General features: G+C 43.1%; 1 pseudogene; it reads left to right on the forward strand.

Annotated features, from left to right (window-relative positions):
- The window catches only part of LOC128850209 (tyrosine-protein kinase Fer-like), a 60,111-nt pseudogene that overhangs the window by 24,705 nt on the left and 14,857 nt on the right, over window positions 1-20,549 (forward strand).

Genomic DNA, 20,549 nt, shown 5'->3' on the forward strand with positions numbered 1-20,549 from the left:
ACATTGAGGTCCTGGAGGGTGTCCAGAGAAGGGCGATGAAACTGGTGAAGGACTGGAGAACAAGCCTTACGTGGAGTGACTGAGGGAGCTGGGGAGACCTTATTGCTCTCTACAACTATCTAAAAGGAGGTTGCAGAGAGGTGGATGTTGGTCTCTTCTCCCAAGTGATAGGTGATAGGATGAGAAGGAATGGCTTCAAGTTGCGTCACTGAAGTTTAGCTTGGACATTAGGAAAAATTTCTTCACAGAAAGGGTTATCAAGCACTGGAACAGGCTGCCCAGGGAGGTGGTTGAGTCACCAGCCCTGAAGGTGTTTAAAAAGCAGGTAGATGAGGTGCTTTGGGACATGATTTAGTAGTAGACAGGTATGGTTGGAGTTGATAATCTCAAAGGTCTTTTCCAGCCTTATGATTCTATGATCTCTAAGCTTTTGTACTGAGTGTGATGTGGAATACTTTGTTGGTCAGACTGGGTCACCTGTCCTGTTGGCTCCTCCCAGCAGGTGTGACTCCCTTGCCACCAACTCTGGGATGGCTTTAATTTACATAGGAGTGAGCAATGGCCTCTCTACACACCAGTGCCATATTACCTTGGTGATGACTATCAGGCTTATCACTGTCTGAATAACTGTGTTGGTAACTTTCAGAAACTGAAGCTACTCAGAAGAGGCTTAGCTGAAATATCAGAGGAAATGTTTTGCTTTAGCTCAAACCAGAACAATCCTTTAATGATAGATGATGGCTTTTAAAAGATCCATTATGTATGTTCTGAAACAACAGGAATTTGACTGTTGATCTTTAGAGTTGATATCATGGCCTTGGATCTTCAAAATACTACATCGTTATTTTTCTGCAGAGGAAAACTACCTTCAATATCTAGCAAATATAATAAATCAAATATATAAACTGGGTTTAGACATTGAATGGATTAGAAAATATGTGCTAATACAGAATCAATAATTTTTGGTCAAATCAATTGTTCTTTCGAATATGTGAGAAGAATGAGAACTTTACATGCATTACTGAAGGTTTCAATAAATGTATGTATTACAGGTTAATAGCAACAACAGAAGAATTGATTCAGACACAGCAGACACTTTTGAGCAAAGTGAAACTTGTGTTGGAACTAGAGAAAAAAATAGAAGAGTCCTCTAAGACTTGTGAAAAACCATCAGAGTAAGTATAACTACAATATCAAAATATAATAATTTGAGATCAATTTGTCTATAATGCACTTCCTAAGACTTAAATATGAAATAACCTATACTAATGTTTTGCTTTACTAAGAAATTATTATTATGAATGACAACAAAAAGTTGATTTCCCACGTCTTAAATAAACTTTTCCCACTCCAGATCCTAATTAATTAGAGAACCAAGCAGCTCCTTTAATTTTCTTTAATTGTCATTCTATTGGGATGGCTCAAGAACCGGACGTTTGGTTAGCAGTGTAACTTCAGCCTGACAGAACAAAATGAGTCAATTCAGATTGTCTCTCTGACAGTTCATTGTATAGATATGATTTTATTAAAGACTTTTCAGTGTCTTATGCAAGATACGTAAACTAAACTCTTTACTTTTATGCAGCAATGTAGAACCAATATCCTTTCATAATGAATAATAAATAACAAAGGTGAGGGATTAATTGGTGCTTTCCAGTGCCACATTCATTATAAATAATAATTTTTGATTAAGATCATTGGGATTTTTTTCTAACTCTGATTAAATTTCACATCACAGTCTAAACTAAAGTTATAACAACTTTATAAATAGCTTCCATCTGTAGTTGGTTTTCTAGTTCTTGTTGTGATCAGTCAGAATCTTAATAACTTGATCATCAATACTGTTTACAATACCAGTGAAGTGGAATGCACGTCCTCAGATAATTCTGCCTTCATTGAAAAAGACTTCTAAGCTCTCTGTTGAAGGCATCTTGTAACTTGATACATTGAGTAGTATTTTATTCATATATGAAAATTTTTATATATGTGTAATTGTTCTGATTTGATGATTGCCTCCACTTTCTTCGATAGTCTACACACATACTCACATATTCCCACTTTTCAGTTCTTAACCTACCTTCTTGGCTGCATAAGCTTAAAGGATAAACACTTTGAAATATATGAGTTTTGTGGGGGTTTTAAGCATTATGACTTTGTTTCTCCCTCATGCTGCTTTTTCCTTAGGAACATTTCTTCAGTATTGTCTTGTTGTCCGTTATATCTCTCTGAGAGTGGTTTTCTGTCCCTGCATTTTCTGCTGTAGGTAAGCTCCTTTGATCCTGTAGCAGATGTTTGTATTGTTGAGGACATGATCTCACTGTAGAATCCAACTGTATTCGTGGGTCTTTTTAGAAAGCATGGGCTCTGGCTTAGATTTCTAGGTGTTCGACATAACCTTCCCTGAAATCACCCCTTCTGTTTTGGCATTGGTTATGTCTTTCACCAGCAGACCCCATTTTCATTTTTAACTGCGCTGGAGAATGACCAGGACACTTTTCATAGAATCATAGAAACATAGAATCACTAGGTTGGAAAAGACCTCTTAGATCATCGAGTCCAACCATTCTCATCTGCCACTAAACCATGTCCCTGAGCACCTCGTCTACCTGTCTTTTAAATACCTCCAGGGATGGTGATTCAACCACCTCCCTGGGAAGTCTGTTCCGGTGCCTGATAACCGTTTCTGTGAATTTTTTTTTGTGATGTCCAGTCTGAACCTCCCCTTGCACAGCTTGAGGCTATTCTCCCTCATGAGGTTCTCACAGGCCCACTTCTCTAGCCTGTCCAGGTCCCTCTGGATGACATCCCATGCTTACTGTGTGGCAACTACACCACACAGCTTGGTGTCATCAGCAAACTTGCTGAGGGTGCACTCAATCTCACTGTCAATATCACTGAAGAAGATATTAAACAGCACCGGTCCCAGTACAGACCCCTGAGGGGGACCACTCATCATGGATCTCCATCTGGACTTTGAGCCATTGACCACTACTCTGAATACGACCATCCAACCAGTTTCTTATCCACTGAACTGTTCACCCATCAAATCCATCTCTCTCAAATTTAGAGAGAAGGATGTTGTGGGGGACTGTGTCAAAGGCTTTACTGAAGTCCAGATAGATCACATCCATCACTTTACCCGTGTCAATTGCTGCGGTTACCCCATCATAGAAAGCCACTAAGTTGGTCATACACTTACCAAGAAGAAGTGGTTAGAGACTTGCTTGGCCAATTACACACTCACAAGTCTATGGGGCTGGATGGGATCCACCCAAGGGTATTGAGGGAGCTGGCGGACGTGCTTACCAAACCCCTTTCCATCATCTATCAGCAGTCCTGGCTGACTGGGGAAGTTCCACTTGACTGGAGGCTGGCTGATGTTATACTCATCTACAAGAATGGTCAGAGGGAGGATCCAGGAAATTACAGGCCTGTCAGTCTGACCTCAGGGCTGGGGAAAGTTATGGAACAGATGATCTTGAGTGCTATCATACAGCACATGCAAGATAACCGGGTGATTAGGCCCAGTCAACACGGGTTCATGAAAGGGTCCTGCCAAACTAACCTAATCGCCTTCTATGACAAAGTGACCCGGCTACAGGATGAGGGAAAAGCTGTGGATGTAGTCTTCTTGGACTTTAGTAAAGCCTTTGACACAGTTTCTCACACCATTCTGCTCAGGAGACTGGCTGCCTCTGGCCTGGACAGGCTCTCCCTCTCCTGGGTGGAAAACTGGTTGGATGGCTGGGCCCAAAGAGTGACAGTAAATAGAGTTAACTCCAGCTGGAGGCCGGTCACAAGTGGTATCCCCCAGGGCTCAGTGCTGGGTCTAGTCCTGTTCAATATCTTTATCAATGACTTGGATGAGGGGATCGAATGCACCCTAAGTAAGTTTGCAGATGACACTAAGGGACTAGGGACTTCTCCTGATTGCCATGACTTTTCAAATATCATGGAGAGTAGCTTAGCAACCACATCTGCCAATTCCCTCAGGACTCTGGGATGCATCTCATCAGGTCCCATAGACTTATACATGTTCAGGTTCCTCACCTGGTCACAAACCTGATCCTCCTCAACAGTGAGAGGGGCTTTAGCCCCCTGGTCACCATCTTGCTGTCCCATGACCCAGGAGGTGTGAGGAGAGTGGTTATCAGTGAAGACTGTCACTTGGGAGAAGAGGTCAGCACCCACCTCTCTACAACTTCCTTGCAGGTAGTTGTAGAGAGTAATAAGATCTCCCCTCAGCCTCCTCTTCTCCAGGCTAAACAACCCCAGTTCACTCAGCCGCTCCTCATAAGACTTGTTCTCCAGCCCCTTCACCAGCTTCGTTGCTCTTCTCTGGACATGCTCCAGAGCCTCAACATTCTTCTTGTAGCGAGGGGCCCAGAACTGAACACAGTATTCGAGGTGTGGTCTCCCCAGTGCTGAGTATGATGAACAAAAGCAGACATGGGGGTTGGGAAGCTGAGAGGTTCAAAGGACTTAGTTAATTGTAAATGTAAATCACACCATATTTGGAAAAGACATAGCTCACTGGAAGTTGAGCTGTTCATTAGGGATGGCCTTGAAGACCCTGAAAGTTGATAACAAGAGAGAGATAGCTTGCAGAAGTTTACTGATAAGAAGCAGGGATTGGAATGCAGAAAGCTGGCTGCACCTGGTTCAGTAGTTTGAAAAGAACCAGAGGGGGACTGCGCCTGTGCACAGTTGGAGGAAAAAAGTTCATCCTGAAGAAGACTGCTGATTTCATCCAGGAGACCCCGGCCCATGACCTCCAGGAGGTGCTGCGCAGGCACAAGACTGGAGAGAACCTCCCAGAACTAATTATAATACGAAGCGGGGGAAAGTTATGAATATGTATTAAGTGCTTATAACTATGCATGTCTTTACACTATAAGTAGCTGCTTGTTAAGTTATGCAGTGTGCAAGCTAGGAGGAGAACCCCCTTGTACCCCAGCACTGGAAATAAACATACCTGCTTTATAACTCATTTTTGGGTTATAGGGTTTGAATTCCGCAGAACAAGTACAGGGGCAGAATAACCTCCCTGGACCTGCTGGCCATGTCATTTCTGATACAAGCCAAGACACCACCTGGGCACACTGTTGGCTCATGTTCAGTCGATTATCAATCAATACCCCCATGTCCTTCTCCAGGCAGCAGTCCAGCCACTCTTCCCCTAGTCTGTAGGACTGTATAGGGTTTAATTTTAGTTGACATAGAGGCAACATATTCGGTTTTGAACCAAGCTTTGATGTCCCTAGGAAATGACTATATCGTGATAAAAGGGGCAACTGGCCAAAGTGAAAAGGCGTATTTTTGTGAACCTCTAAGATATAAACTGGGAAAACAATGGGGCATCCACAGATTCTTGTATATGCCCAAGTCCCCGAAGGCACTTTTGGGGAGAGATTTATTAGAAAAATTGGGTGCAGTAATTAAATTTGAAAAGGGAGAGATTACTCTGGAGGTAAATGACCAGCAGTATATGCAAAGAATGGGTTTATCCCTAGCCAGTGTTCCCACTGAAGGAAAAATCAGTGAAGAAATCACAAACCAGGTATACCCTGATGTATAGGCCACCAACGTGCCCAGGACTTATGGGCTGTAAATAAAATAACTGAAAACCTCTACCCAGTGGTGGCAAATCCATGTACCCTGTTGACTGTATTAATACCTGAACTAACCTGGCTTACTGTTTTAGACCTGAAGGATGCCTACTTTTGCCTCCCTCTCCATGAAGCCAGCCAGAAAATATTTGCATTTAAATGGGAAAACCCTAAAAGCGGGCGCAGAACTCAGCTCACCTGGATATTTGGTAATCAACATGCAAAAGATCTTGAGGCCTGGGAAGCCCCACCTGAGGAAGGGAGACTGTTGCAGTATGTAGATGATACCCTGATTGCCACCAAGACAACACTTGCATGACCTGGATGGTGAGTCTGTTAAACTTCTTGGGGCTCCCGGGATACTGGGTATCTAAAAGAAGGCCCAAATAATGCAACATGAGATGATCTATTTGGGCTATGAAATCAGCGCTGGATGAAGAACTTTGAGACAGGCCTGAAAAGAGGCAAAATACCTGATACCTGAGAAAGCAACAGTCGTACACATCAAGGAGCACCAGGGAGTGAATTCGGAACTGAGGAGAGGAAATGAGCTGGCAGACAGAGAGGCAAAACTGGCAGCCAAAGGCGAGGTAAAATTAGAAGAGGCTTTGATCCCTGACGGGCGAATCTCCCTAAAAGGTAAGCCAGAATATACCAAAGAAGATTAGATAATCAGAAACTTATCAAAGACCTGGAAGGATCATCCAGGTCATTGATAAAGATATTGAACAGGACTGGACCCAGCACTGAGCCCTGGGGGACACCACTTGTGACTTTGTTTAGCTCTTTTACAAGTACTTATGGTCCCTAAAATATCTCAGTCAGCTGTTGTATATTCTTGACTGTTGTCACACCTCAGCCTCAGCACTGCAAAGCAAGATCAAAGGCAAGGGCAGTTGAGTGATGAATGAAAGCTTGCCTCGAGCCAGTGATACTCCTGCTTTTCCAGGCCTGGCAATGGGAAGTAGTGGATAAATTATTTTTGTTCTGCTGGTGCATGCATCTTTTGTGTTCCTTATTAAACTGTCATTATCTAGATTCATGGGTCTTCTCACCCTCCTTCTATTTTCTTCCCATCCTGTAGGACAGAAGAGTGGGTGAGAGGCAGGCTGGGTCTTTGGCTGCCAGATGTGGTCAACCCACCACAGCATTTTTTAGTGCCTCATGTTGGTCTTCTCACAGAGGTCACACTTGCAGCCTCCCAGCTACCAAAACTTTGCCATATAAACCAAATACTACTTTCCAATCTGTTGCCCTGATATGGTCTCACAAGGACTGTCCACACAAGATCTTACTCTGTGAGACTGATAGTAGCTCTTGTTAGTCACAAGGACTATAAAGTTTTCATTGATGGAAGCCACAGCTAAAGAATTTTATAGGGGCTATGTCTCCACGCATAGATGGAACAGGGAACGTTCTACATGTAATTTTGGCAAACTGAAAATATTTAGTATTTCATATGCTTTTCAGTTGATGATCTGGTGCACATCTTGACACAGTTCAAGAAGGAGAACAGTTCATGTCTTTTAACATGCAAGATCTGTCTTATTATTTCTGGACCATGATGAGCTCTAACCATTCAGAGTTTGGGATGTTTTCATATTAGCTGATGCTGTATATTCACCAAAGCCTTGCTGATAGTGGAAGGCCATCATTTTCACAAGGAGATCTGTTTCCTTTTTTCTCTCTCATAATGAAGACTAGACAATAGCACATTATCTTTAGTAGAGTTTGTTCATTTCTTTGTGTGATACTTTTAAACTTCTCTAATCTCAAGCCAAACTTCACTTCCAGGACCTGCAGTTGTGTCTTTATATGTCATACCAATCCTTTCCCCATGAATGATCATTCTGCTGATTATCAGATTATTTTTTTTACGACTTAGTACAATGCACATATTTAGAGATATGACTTTATATCTTTTCCTGCCAATAAGGATTTTATGACAGAGTGTTCCCTTATTATTTTGGAACCTACTTGAATAATCAGCTGGCTCAGGATCACTTTGTGAAAAGACAGTCTCTTGACATCCAAGATGTTTGGCCTGTAGTGCATTCAGAATATGTCTATTTCATGTTCAGTGTTTACATGTGCAGGTTATAACAGAGCAACTTCTTGCTGCATTAACAAACTAGGTTGAATCAGGTCTCCTCTGCTTTGTTGGAGAGGACTGAAGCCGTGGATGTGTGGAATTGTTGATGAGGTTGATACTTGAATTATTTTTTCTGTATTTTCCAGCTCTCTTACGGGCAGTATCAGCAGAGCTGCATGAATCTTGTTCATGAGTACAACAACCAACATCATTCGTAAGAGAGGAATTATACGTGGAAATCATTGGAAATCATAATCTAAATGTGTATTTCTTCCCAAAAGGACAGGGAACACAGTTGTAAATTCAACCGAAGTGTATGAAAATAATAATTCTTTTGTATTTACTACTTTTTGGAATAACTAAGGTGTCTGCTTTCATTATCTCATAGCTTTGCAGATTTTCTAATATTTGCTTCATGCCTTTGAACAAATAATTCTGAGGACTTCTCAAACTTACTTGTAAAAGGTTAGTAATTTCCTTCATTACATGGATGGATAAAGTGAAGAAAGAAACAAATTCCAGTATTGAAAAATCCTTTACTCTGTGTAGCTTTCATGAAGCAGAATATGTATTTTAAATCATGTGTTTTAAAATTGTTTGTTATTTTTCTCTGCAGTATTGTACTCTTGCTGAGCCAAAAGCATGCACTGGAAGAACTCAAGCAAACAGTTCAGCAATGCTCTGAGGCAAAATTTGCAGCCCAGAAAGAACTACTGGAACAAAAGGTTCAAGAAAATGATGGGAAAGAGCCACCACCTTTAGTGAATTATGAAGTAGATGCCAGATCAGTCATTTCTATGGTAAGCTTTGTATTTGTTTAACTATATCATGCAGCCTTGTAATTGTGCTTTAGTCCTGGTGTCAGAGGCCAGTCAGGGTGTAGTGGGCCTCAGATCCTCAATATCCCGGGCTCCAAAACCCCAGAGACTGACCTCAGGTTTCTCCTGGTGATTTCTGCCAGAGGCTCCAGGTGAGGCTGTGCTCCATGGCTACTGTATAGAACATTTTTCTCACAGCTGTTCCTTACTGGACCAGCTCAAGGGCTACCACATGAGCTATCCCTTGTTTGATCTGTTGAGGGCCCCAGACAAAACAGTTCTTCTTTTGGGTCCCTTGACAGAGAGGGCTTACAGGCTGACTGTAACTCATAACGTCTATTTCCAGAAAGCCATAACGCCTAGGGAATCTGTTTCTTTTTTTATGAACTAGTGTGGACATGGCTGTTATCTTGTTCATCACATCCATAGGGATGTGCCAATGTCCATCCTGCCAAAAACTGGATCTCCTGTGCAGGTCCTTTGATCTTGCATTATATACTTATTCTGTCTGTGATGTAGTTAACTTTCCTAATAGTAGCTGGTATGATGCTGTACTTTGCATTTGTAGCTAAGACAGTGTTGATAACACACCAGTGTTTTGGTTACTGCTGAATTGGGCTTGCACAGTGCCAGTGCTTTCTCTCTCTCTTACCCCCAAAAATCAGTAGACTGGAGGTGAGCAAAAGGCTGGGAGGGGACATAGGTAAGACAGCTGAAACAAACTGACCAAAGGGATATTCCATATCATGCTCAACAGTAAAAGCTAAGGGAAGTGGGGACATTCATGGTTATGGCATTTGCCTTCCCAAGCAACCAGTACATGTGCTGTGGTCCTGTTTTCCAGTCCTGGCAATGGGAAATAGTGGATGAATTCCTTTTGCTTTTCTGGTGCATGCAGCTTTTGTGTTCCTTATTCAAATGTCATTATCTAGATTCATAGGCTTTCTCACCTTCTATTTTCTCCCCATCCTGTAGAAGAGTAGAGCGGGTGAGAGGCAGACTGGGTGTTTGGCTGCTAAATGGGGTCAACCCACTATAGCCCTTTTTGGCACCCAGTGTGGGGCTCAAAATAATGACAATTTTGATCTGAGTGTGCTATAATCTCTTGTAGTTGTTAATTGACAGGCTTTTGTGCAGGTTTGCCTGGCAACATTTTGGTAGCGGGAGGGGGCTGCAGGGGTGGCTTCTGTGAGAAGATGCATTGGGTTTGCCTGGCAACATTTTGGTAGCGGGAGGGGGCTGCAGGGGTGGCTTCTGTGAGAAGATGCCAGACGCTTCCCCCATGTGAAGAGCCGGTGACAGCTGGCTACAAGATGGACCCGCCGCTGGCCAAAGCTGAGCCAAGCAACGATAGTGGCAGTGCCTCTGTAATAGCATATTTAAGAAGGCAGAAAAGCAGTTGCACAAGAACAACTGGGAGAGAGGAGTGAGAATATGTGAGAGAGACAGCTATGCAGACACCAAGGTCAGTGAAGAAGGAGGGGGAGGAGGTGCTCCAGGAGCCAGAGCAGAGATTCCCCCGCAGCCCATGGAGAAGATCAGGGAAAGTCACATTGTTCCCCCTGCAGCCCATGGACATCCACAGTGGAGGAGACATCCACCTGCAGCCCATGGAGGACCCCACATTGGAGCAGGTGAATGTGCCCTGAAGGAGGCTGTGACCCCATGAGAAGCCCATAGCCAGAGCAGGCTCCTGTCAGGCAGGACCTGGGGCCCCATGGAGAGAGAAGCTCACGCTGGAGTAGGTTTGCTGGTGGGACTTGTGACCCCTTGGGGGACCCATGCTGGAGCAGTGCGTTCCTGAAGGACTGCATCTCATGGAAAGGAGCCATGCTGGAGCAGTTTGTGAAGAACTGCAGCCTGTGGGAAGGATCCACATTGGAGAAATTCATGGAAGACTGTCTCCCATGGGTGGGACCCCACACTGGAGCAGGGGAATAGTGAGGAGGAAGGATCAGCAGAGACAACGTGTGATGAACTGACTGCAATCTCTATTCCCCGTTCCCCCTGAGCCGCTCGGTGTGGAGGAGGGGGAGAAAAGGGGGAGCAAAGTTGAGCCCAGGAAGATGGGAGGAGTGGGGAAAGGCATTTTGAGATTTGTTTTTATTTCTCATTATCCTACTGTGACTTTTGATTGGTGGGCAGGTGTACAGTAGAATCACAGAATAGTTAGGGTTGGAAGGGACCTTAAAGATCATCTAGTTCCAACCCCCCTGCCATGAGCAGGGACATCCCACTAAATCAGGCTGCCCAAGGCCCCATCCAACCTGGTCTTGAACACCTCCAGGGATGGGGCAGCCACAACTTCCCTGGGCAACCTGTTCCAGTGTCTCACCACTCTCATGGTGAAGAAATTCTTCCTAATGTCCAGTCTAAATCTGCCCCTCTCCAGTTTGTACCCATTCCCCCCCATCCTATCACCACAAGCCTTTGTGAATAGCCCCTCTCCAGCTTTCTTGTAGGTCCCCTTCAGGTACTGGAAGGTCGCTATAAGATCTCCTCTGAGCCTTCTCTTTTCCAGGCTGAACAAGCCCAACTCTCTCAGCCTGTCAGCCCAACTCTCTCAGCCTGTCAGTAGCAGGTAGGCATGCAGCAGCATGGTGACCATCTGGCAAAAAGCAGTGTCCCCTGCTTCTCCTGAGTTTCTAGCACCTGGTAGAACCAATGCAGCCACACAGAGCTCCTGTTCAAGCATGAGACCACCCAGGTTTATAGCTGTGGGATGTGTGATCAGATCGATGAACTGCTCTGCTTGGTGGCTGAGCTGCAGGAAGAGGTGAGCAGACTGAAGAGTATTTGAGAGTCTGAGGGGGAGATTGATCAATGGAGCCATTCTCTGCCATCTATCACGCATAGAAGCCAACTTGGCATGGCCACTACAGAGGCAGGTCCTGGATCTGCTTTGTGCCAGGAGGAAAGCAGTGTCACAAGGGATAAGGAGGGGTGGAAGAAGGTTACAGCACGGAGCTGTAAGAGAACCCCCTCCTTATCCTCTAAGATGCCCTTACAGAACAGATATGAGGCCCTGGATATGGTAGATGAAGCGCATAATGAGAAAGAGGAGGGACCCATGCAAGCAGTCTTGCCAAGGTCAGAGAGACCAAGCCCTTGCAATAAAACCTGCATGAAGACCAGCACCAAGAAGAAATGAGTTACAGTCATTGGTGATTCCCTCCTGTGTGGAAGGGAAGCACCTGCTTGCAGACCTAACCCTGTTTTCAGGGAAGTTTGCTGCCTCCCTGGGGCCTGAGTTAGGGATGTCACCACAAGACTGAAGAGTCCAGTCCAACCTTCAGGCTACTATCCATTCCTGCTCTTTCATGTGGGAACAAATGTTGTCGCAACTATGTCTGAGCTCAATCAAAAGAGACTTCAGAGTCCTGGGAAGAATGCTAAAATTTCAGGACCACAGATAGTGTTTTCCTCAATCCTCCCAGTAATGGGGGAGACTTCAGAAGAAACAGGCAAGCCCAGGATATCAATATCTGAATCTGTTGATACCTGTATGCCTCCACAACTTCCTGCAACAGCAAGTTCCAGAAGTTCAGTGCCTGCTTTGGACAGCACTTTCCTCTTATCTGTTTTAAAACAGTCTCCTGCCGGTTTCAACCAGTGCCACCTAGTTCTAGTATTGCAAGATCAGGAGAAAAACAGTTCTGCATTCATCCGGTCATTGACTCTCTTGTTAAGTCACTGATAAAAATGTTGAGTAAAAGCCAGTCACAGCACTAATTCCATTAGTTACTGAGTCTGCTCCATTCTGAAAAAAGTACTCTTAAGTCCTACCCTTTGCATCCTACCCTTTGACAATCTATCTATAAGGGCCTTTCCTCCTATCCTATGGCAAGTTATTTGCTTTAACAGTCTTTGGCAAAGAGCCTTATCAAAGGCTCTTTGAAAAAAAATATATATTTTGTTCACTGAAATCTTTTTACCCACATACTTATTGACATCTTCCTAGATGCATAGAATCATTGAATGGTTTGGGTTTGAAGAGACCTTAAAGATCACAGAACTCCATCAAGTTAGCAAATGTCTTTACAGAAATAATGCTGACTCTTTCCTAGCAGACCATGGTTATTCATACCCTCTGAAATCTTATTTATTTTAGGCTTTACAGTCTTGCAAAGGATGGAAGTCAGAATCATCTCTGTAGCTCCCAGGATCTCTTCTTAGTCCCTTGATAATCCAGCAGGACCCTGGCATAGTGGTAGGTTACTCACCTTAACCAGCAATTCAACAGTTTGATATTTGAGCTCCTTCAGAGCTCGCAGGTGAAGGCCATCTGGTGCTGGTGACTTATAAACTATTAATCACTATATATCTGGTCCAATGGTTCCCCATATTATCCTTATATTGAACTAGTACTTTCAGATTCCCTACAACAAATAATGAATCAGGTAGGCAATCTCCCCAACGTCTTCAGCGGGAAAAGCTGATACAAAGAATACACTGAGCTGTGCTGCCTTGGCTTAGTCATTCCTGAGTGTCCCCTTATACCTTTCTCTTCAAGAAAAGCTAAAGGTCTTCTCACCAGCTTCCTACATTTGATGTATTTAAAGAAATTTCTGCTGTCAGCTCAAGCATCCTTTATAAGACACTCTTCACGTTCTTAAACCCTCTTAATCTCTTGTTTAACTACCATGTTTTATGGATGATCCTGTTTTCCTTTATTTTCTTAAATGCCAGACTTCTGTTGATATTGGCCTCCTTACTTTTTATAGAACTATGGCATGGGGTTTTGAGCATGTTTTCTTCTTGAATTACAGCACGCAGCTTACCTGGCCTTCTAATACAGTATTTCTGAAAAGCCTTCAGATAGCTTGATTTATGAATTAATCTTTTTATTCTTTTCATTTGGGTATTTGTTTTTATTCTTCTGCTTTTTTTCCCTTTTATTGTTTTGTTTTGATTTTAAAGAATTATCTGCCTCAAGTTTACTTAACTCCTTTTCCTGAAATTGAGTTTCTGTATGATGGATTTATTTGGTTTGTCCTCTACCATTACAATGCTGAAACTATCGTATGCTGGTTGCTATTAGATACCGGCTGTCCCACTAATACCTCTACATCACCTTGAGTGCACATGACTTAAGGTGAAACTCAAAATAGCATCTTCTCCTGTGGGTTCTAAGACGACTTATTCTAGGGAGCTGTTGTTTATTGTGAGCAAAAATTCCATTGCTACATATCATCCTAATGAAGCACTGATTCGGTCCATACTTGAGTAGCTGAACTCTCTCACTATTACTCCTGTTCAAAGCTCACAGCTTCTCTAGTACAGCTTAACATTTCCTCATCACTGTCAGCATCACAATCACAGTACTACACTTAGAGTCTAGAAATCCTCAAGTTCATGCTGACAAGACTAGTTCAGTGCTGAACCAGAGAGCTATAAGGTAATTCAAAAGGTCACCTATTTTATTCTTTGTCAGGAAGACTAATTGCAGAACTGTGTGGCAGATGTTTTTATGATCTTACCGAGACATCCAACGATGAGTAACTTTGCAGCTTCTCAATACAATTCAGGCCTAGTGCTGTGCTAGCTGAAAACATTCTTTCTCCAACCTAAATATTTCTTGCTTCAATTTAAACACTTACTTCCTTCATCTACTTGCCATGGACATAAAAATTACACAGTCCTCTGCAATCCATCTTTTACTTATTAGAAGATTATACATTCCCCTTCTCTGCCCAGTCTTCTAATCTTCATACTAAACAACTCATACATCTTCTAAATCCTGTTTTCTTTTTGCAGTCGGCTCACAATGTTCCACAAATGCAGTACGCAAAACCAGACAATACTTCAGTTGAGGTTCTATTAACACTGAAAGCCAAAGAATCCCTTTAAACTTCTATAAGTCACACTTATTAAAAAAAAAAAAAAAATTAAACCCATCTGGAAACATGGCATTACTGATTATTTTTGCTATGGCATCTGTTCCTGATGAGTAACATTATTTTTTTCAGACCATTTCTCCAGTTTGTCAAATTATATTTAAGTCTACAACTGCCCCCCAGTGCACTTTCAATCCCTCCAGGCATGCCTAGAAATTTAATAAGCATACCCTGAACCAGTCATCCTGAGAGGGAGGATTACAAACTGAAACACTGAAAAAACATCCAAAACTAATCTCAACATATATCCTGCAATGTCCCACAGGATACATCCCTCTCCTCTGTCAGGATCCCATTAATGACCATTCTCCAAAGAGCTTTATGTAAACAGTTTTGCACTCGTATGTATTATTTTTTTGTCTGGGATAGAGTTAATTTTCTTGTAGCTTGTATGGGGCTTTGTTTTGGATTTGTGCTGGAAACAGTGTTGATAACACAGGGATGTTTAGTTATTGCTGAGCAGTGCTTACACAGCCTTTTCTGCTTCTCACGCTGCCCCCACTAGCAAGTAGGCTGGGGGTGCACAAGACGTTGGGCGGGGGGGACAACCAGGACAGCTGACTCCAACTGACCAAAGGGGTATTCCGTACCATATGACGTCATGCTCAGCATATAAAGCTGGGGGAAGAAGAAGGAAGAGGGGGGACATTCGGAGTGATGGTGTTTGTCTTCCAAAGTAACTGTTATGTGTGATGGAGATAACTAAGAATGAATTCCTTGTTTTGCTTTGCTTGCACACACAGCTTTTGCTTTACCTATTAAACTGTCTTTATCTCAGTCCGAGAGTTTTCTCACTTTTACCCTTCCAATTCTCTCCTCCATTCCGCTGCGGGGGAGTGAGTGGCTGTGTGGTGCTTAGTTGCTGGATGGGTTTAAACCACAACACTGTTCTAGAATATTTTCAAATCGATCATACTTCCCTGGTGTACTGGGTTTACATGGCAAAGTTTTGGTAGCGGTGGGGCTGCAGGGGTGGCCAATGTGAGAAGACACCAGGAGCCACACCCGGTGCTGGACAGAGAGTTTTATCCAACTCCAAAATGGATCCATTGCTGGCCAAAGCTGAGCCAATCAGTAAAGCTGGTGGCACCTCTGTGTCCCACAGGGATCAGCATCGGGACTGGTGGTGTTTAACATCTTTGTCGCAGACATGGACAGTGAGATTGAGGGCACCCTCAGCAAGTTTGCCAATGACACCAAGCTGTGTGGTGTAGCTGACACACTGGAGGGAAGGGATGCCATCCAGAGGGAACTGGACAGGCTGGAGCGGTGGACCTGTGCGAACCTCATGAAGTTCAACAAGGCCAAGTGCAAGGTCCCGCACCTGGGTCAGGGCAATCCCAAGCACAATTACAGGCTGGGCAGAGAATGGATTGAAAGCAGACCTGATGAGAAGGAGTTGGAGGTGTTGATTGATGAGAAGCTCAACATGAGCTGGCAATGTGCGCTTGCAGCCCAGGAAGCCAACCGTATCCTGGGCTGCATCAAAAGAAGAGTGGCCAGCAGGTCAAGGGAGGTGATTCTGCCCCTCTACTCCCCTATGGTGAGACCCCACCTGGAGTACTGCATCCATCTTTGGGGCACCCAACATAAGGAGGACATGGACCTGTTGGGGACAGACCAGAGGACGGCTGCAAAGATGATCAGAAGGCTGGAGCACTTCTCCTATGGAGAAAGTCTGAGAGAGTTGGGGTTGTTCAGCCTGGAGGCTCCCGGGAGACCTCATAGCAGCTCTTCAGCACCTAATGGGGGAGGGTTCTCGGAGCCAGGGAAGCCCGTGGATGGACTGAGAGACCAGCAGGAGCAGGGAAGTCATTCTGCCCCTGTACTCAGCACTGGTGAGACCGCACCTTGAATACCATGTTCACTTTTGGGCCCCTCACTACAAGAAAGATATTGAGGTCCTGGAGCGTGTCCAGAGAAGAGCAAGGAAGCTGGTGAAGGGGCTGGAGAACAAATCTGAGGGAACTGGGGTTGTTTAGCCTGGAGAAGAGGAGGTTGAGGGGACACCTTATCGCTCTCTACAACTGCCCGAAAGGAGGTTGTAGAGAGGTGGGTGTTGGTCACTTCTCCCAAGTAACGAGTGATAGTATGAGAGGAAATGGACTCAAGTTGTGCCAGGGGAGGTTCAGATTAGACATTAAGAAAAACTTCTTCACCAGAATGGTTCTCGGGCATTGGAACAGGCTACCCAGGGAGGTGGTTGAGTCACCATCTCTGGAGGTACTGAAAAGACGGGCAGATGAAGTGCTCAGGGATATGGTTTAGTAGTGGACAGGTATGATTGGACTGGATGATCTCAAAGGTCTTTTCCAACCAAAAGATTCTATGATTCTATGATCCACAACTTTTCTGAGCCACCCGTTCCAGTGTCTCACCACCCTCACAGTAAAAAATTTGTCCTTGGACTAAGTCAAGTTATAAACACTTTGTACTTTCCATTTACTTTTGCTGAATTATGAATGGTTTAAGGCTGATTCAATGTTCTAGTTTTAGTAAATAGCTCTGTTCTTAAAGGACTGAAAATGCAGATAGTGGTGGCTGCCCCTGTGCTTTATTGTAGTGCCAGAAAACAAATGGATCATATCACTTGCACTGATTGGTATCAATATTTACAAGTAATGTGTTATTAGACAAGATCAGATTAATAAAAGAACAAAACAAATTAAGTAAAGATAATGCAAGTATGTATGTACGGGTTGTATTGTGTATGGTTTTATTATATGGTGTCAAACCAATACCCTTTTAAAAAGTAGGTATTTCAGGACAGCTGAGAATTAGATCCTTTGTCTTTAGAGTACAAAAGAATTTCAGATCTCTTATAGGTAACAACAGTGATATTTAAATAATTGCACAAATTTTTAAAGAATCACAGAATCTTTCAGCTCTTCATTTGGTATGCATTAGCATAATCCCACTCATCAACACAAGCTTACTGGTTTGTATCAGTAGCAGATCAGTCCCTATCTTTTATTCAGACAGAATCCATGAGTCTACATTCCATGTCCTCCAATAATTCAATTATTAATGCACAGAGGTAAATTCATATTGATTTCCTTGGTTTTACTGGAGAGATTACTTTTTCTCCTAGGACAAGAAGGACAAAGTCTCAAAGTTGGACACTATACGTCACTCCATAGCTGGAATTATAAGATCTCCAAAATCCATGTTGGGCTCATCGTCGGTAAGTACTATCAACAATGTAGAATTCTCTTATCTTTACAGCTTAAGTAGAATTTTTTTTCTGAAGTATCACACATTTCTATTTACACAGGAAAAAAAGTAGATTAAAATGACACCATAAAAAACACAGTTCTGACTGATCAGTGAATATGATAATGTTGTGACATAATAGTATGCCAGACCAACTTTATTGCACTTCAGAAAAAAAAGAATTTGTATATTCTTTGCTGCTTCCAGACTGGTGCTGTACTTGAAAGATTACCATTTCCTGTGTGGTCGATTTACTAGTAATACTGTAGGTTAGACGGCCAGGCAAGGTTTCCCCATGATTACAATAATTATATTTCCTATACTTATTATAGAGGCACCATCACATAAATTGCTGCTGCTGCTGCTGCTGCTGCTGCTACTACTACTGCTTGTGGTGGATTAACTTGGCTGTCTGTCAGATGTCCACTAAACAATTCTCTCACTCCCACCTCCTCAACAGAACAGAGGGGAGGAAATAAGATTTAAAAAAACTCATGGATTGAGATGGAGACAGGGACATTGCTTACCAGTTGGGCAAAATAAACTTGACGTGGGGAAGATTAGTTTAATTTGATGCCAACAAAGACAAAACTAAAACCACCTTCCCCCCACCCCTCAATTCTTCCCAGGCTCAACTTCATTCCTGGCTCCTCTACCTCCTCCTATCCTAAGCAGCACAGAAAGAATTGTAAATGGGAGTTGCAGTCAGTTCATAACACTTTGTTTCTGCCGCATCGTCCTCCTCACACTTTTTCCCCTGCTCCAGTCTGAGATCCCTTCCATTTGATACAGTTCCTCACAAACTGCTCCAGCACGGACCCTTTACACGGGGTACAGTCCTTCAGGAACAAATTGCTCCAGTGTAGGTCTTCCACAGACCACAGTTCCTGCCAGAAAGCCTGCTCCTGCATGGGCTCCTCTGCACAGGCCACAGTTTCCTTCAGGGCATATTGATCTGCTGTGGCATGGGGTCCTCCACGGGCTGCAGGGGGACAACCTGCTTCACCATGGTCTTCACCACGGGCTGCAGGGGAATCTGCTCTGGCACCTGAAGCATCTTTTCTCCCTCCTTCTTCACTGACCTTGGTGTCCACAGAGTAATTTCTTTCACATTTTTTCTCACTCCTCTCTCTCATAGCTTCTGCACAGTGTTTTTTACCCTTTATTAAATATGTTGTCACAGAGGTGCCACCAGCATGTCTGGCTCAGCTTCGGCCAGCGGTGGGGTCTGTTTTGGAGCCAGCTGAAACTGGATCTGTCCATCACAGGGGCAGCTCCTGGTCTCTTCTCAAAGAGCCCCACTGTTAACAAAGCCTTGTCATGTAACCCAAATACAAGCCTCAAGAATTGATGCTATTTATGTAATTAGATATTATGCATCTTGTTTTAGTCCCTACTGAAAATGGTCATCGAGTATCTCTTACTTCTAGTTGCCTTTTGTTTAGGTTCTCCAATGGATGGAGAAAGTTTCTTGTTGACCAAATATGAAAAGAGGTTTATTAAACAAAATGAGAAAAGTGAAAAAAAAAAAAAAAAAAAAGCTGTTTTATATTACTCCTACTTGCTCATTTATTTTAATGTACAGGCTTGAAAGATCAGTTAAAATACTTGCTTATGTACTTAGGGTGGAGGGCAGATATTACTTGAAAAACCTCCTTCCTTCTAAAAACTTGACTGTGTTTTCCTGAAGTAGAACAGATGATTGTCCCAACCCCATCAAAACAAACAAACAATTGAAGCTGAGCAAAATTCTTAGAACTGCCCTTTAACTGTGATCTTGTCACCTGAGGTATTAGATCAAAATAGCATTTTTGAGAAAACCTTAGAATGAATAGGCCTTCTGTTTTATTGGTCACTCTTAGATTACATCCAAGGATGCAGTAAAATGTATTTTAGCTAAGCAATATCTAAGATCTGTGGAAGATATTACAGTTGCATAGGCATATATATTTACACACACACACATATATATACAGTGTATGTATAGGAAAATTGTATATAGTGATAGAGAAGTGGACTAATAAATAAGATAATGAGATAAAATTAGGTTAGGAATACTTTTTGTATAAAAATTATGAAGTTGTTTGACATATTTAAAATGTTATGGGAAACACCTTGCTAAAATATTATAATATCCCTAGTGAGAAATGGAATTTCCAAATCATAGAATCATAGAATAGTTTGGGTTGGAAGGGACCTTAAAGATCATCTAGTTCCAACCCCCCTGCCATGGGCAGGGACACATCCCACTAGATCAGGCTGCCCAAGGCCCCATCCAACCTGGCCTTGAACTCCTCCAGGGATGGGGCAGCCACAGCTTCCCCGGGCAACCTGTGCCAGTGCCTCACCACTCTCATAGTGAAGAAATTTTTCCTTATGTCTAGTCTAAATCTGCCCCTCTCCAGTTTATAGCCATTGCCACTCGTCCTATCGCTACAAGCCTTTATAAACAGTCCCTCCCCAGCTTTCTTGTACGCCCCTTTCAGGTACTGGAAGGTCGCTATAAGGTCTCCTTGGAGCCTTCTCTTCTCCAGGCTGAACAAGCCCAACTTTCTCAGCCTGTCCTCGTACAAGAGGTGCTCCAGCCCTCTGATCATCTTTGTAGCCCTCCTCTGGACCCGTTCCAACAGTTCCATATCCTTCTTATGCTGAGGATTCCAGAACTATGCTGAGGATGCCAGAACTGGAATTAATATTATCTTCGTATTATAAAACTTCTAAATGGTGGAAACTACAACATTCCTTCATAATAAAAGCATATTAGAATTTATGTTGCTATGACCTCTTTGTATAGGGGAGACATAGCCTTCAACTTTATGTTTTGATGCATTAAACAGCTTGTTAGGATTTTTTTGAAAAATGTAATAAGTCTAAAACTACTTCAGACAAAAACAGGAGAGAGAACAAATTTTAAACAAGA

Source organism: Cuculus canorus, chromosome W (assembly GCF_017976375.1).
Source record: "Cuculus canorus isolate bCucCan1 chromosome W, bCucCan1.pri, whole genome shotgun sequence".
Classification (NCBI taxonomy): Eukaryota; Metazoa; Chordata; class Aves; order Cuculiformes; family Cuculidae; genus Cuculus; species Cuculus canorus.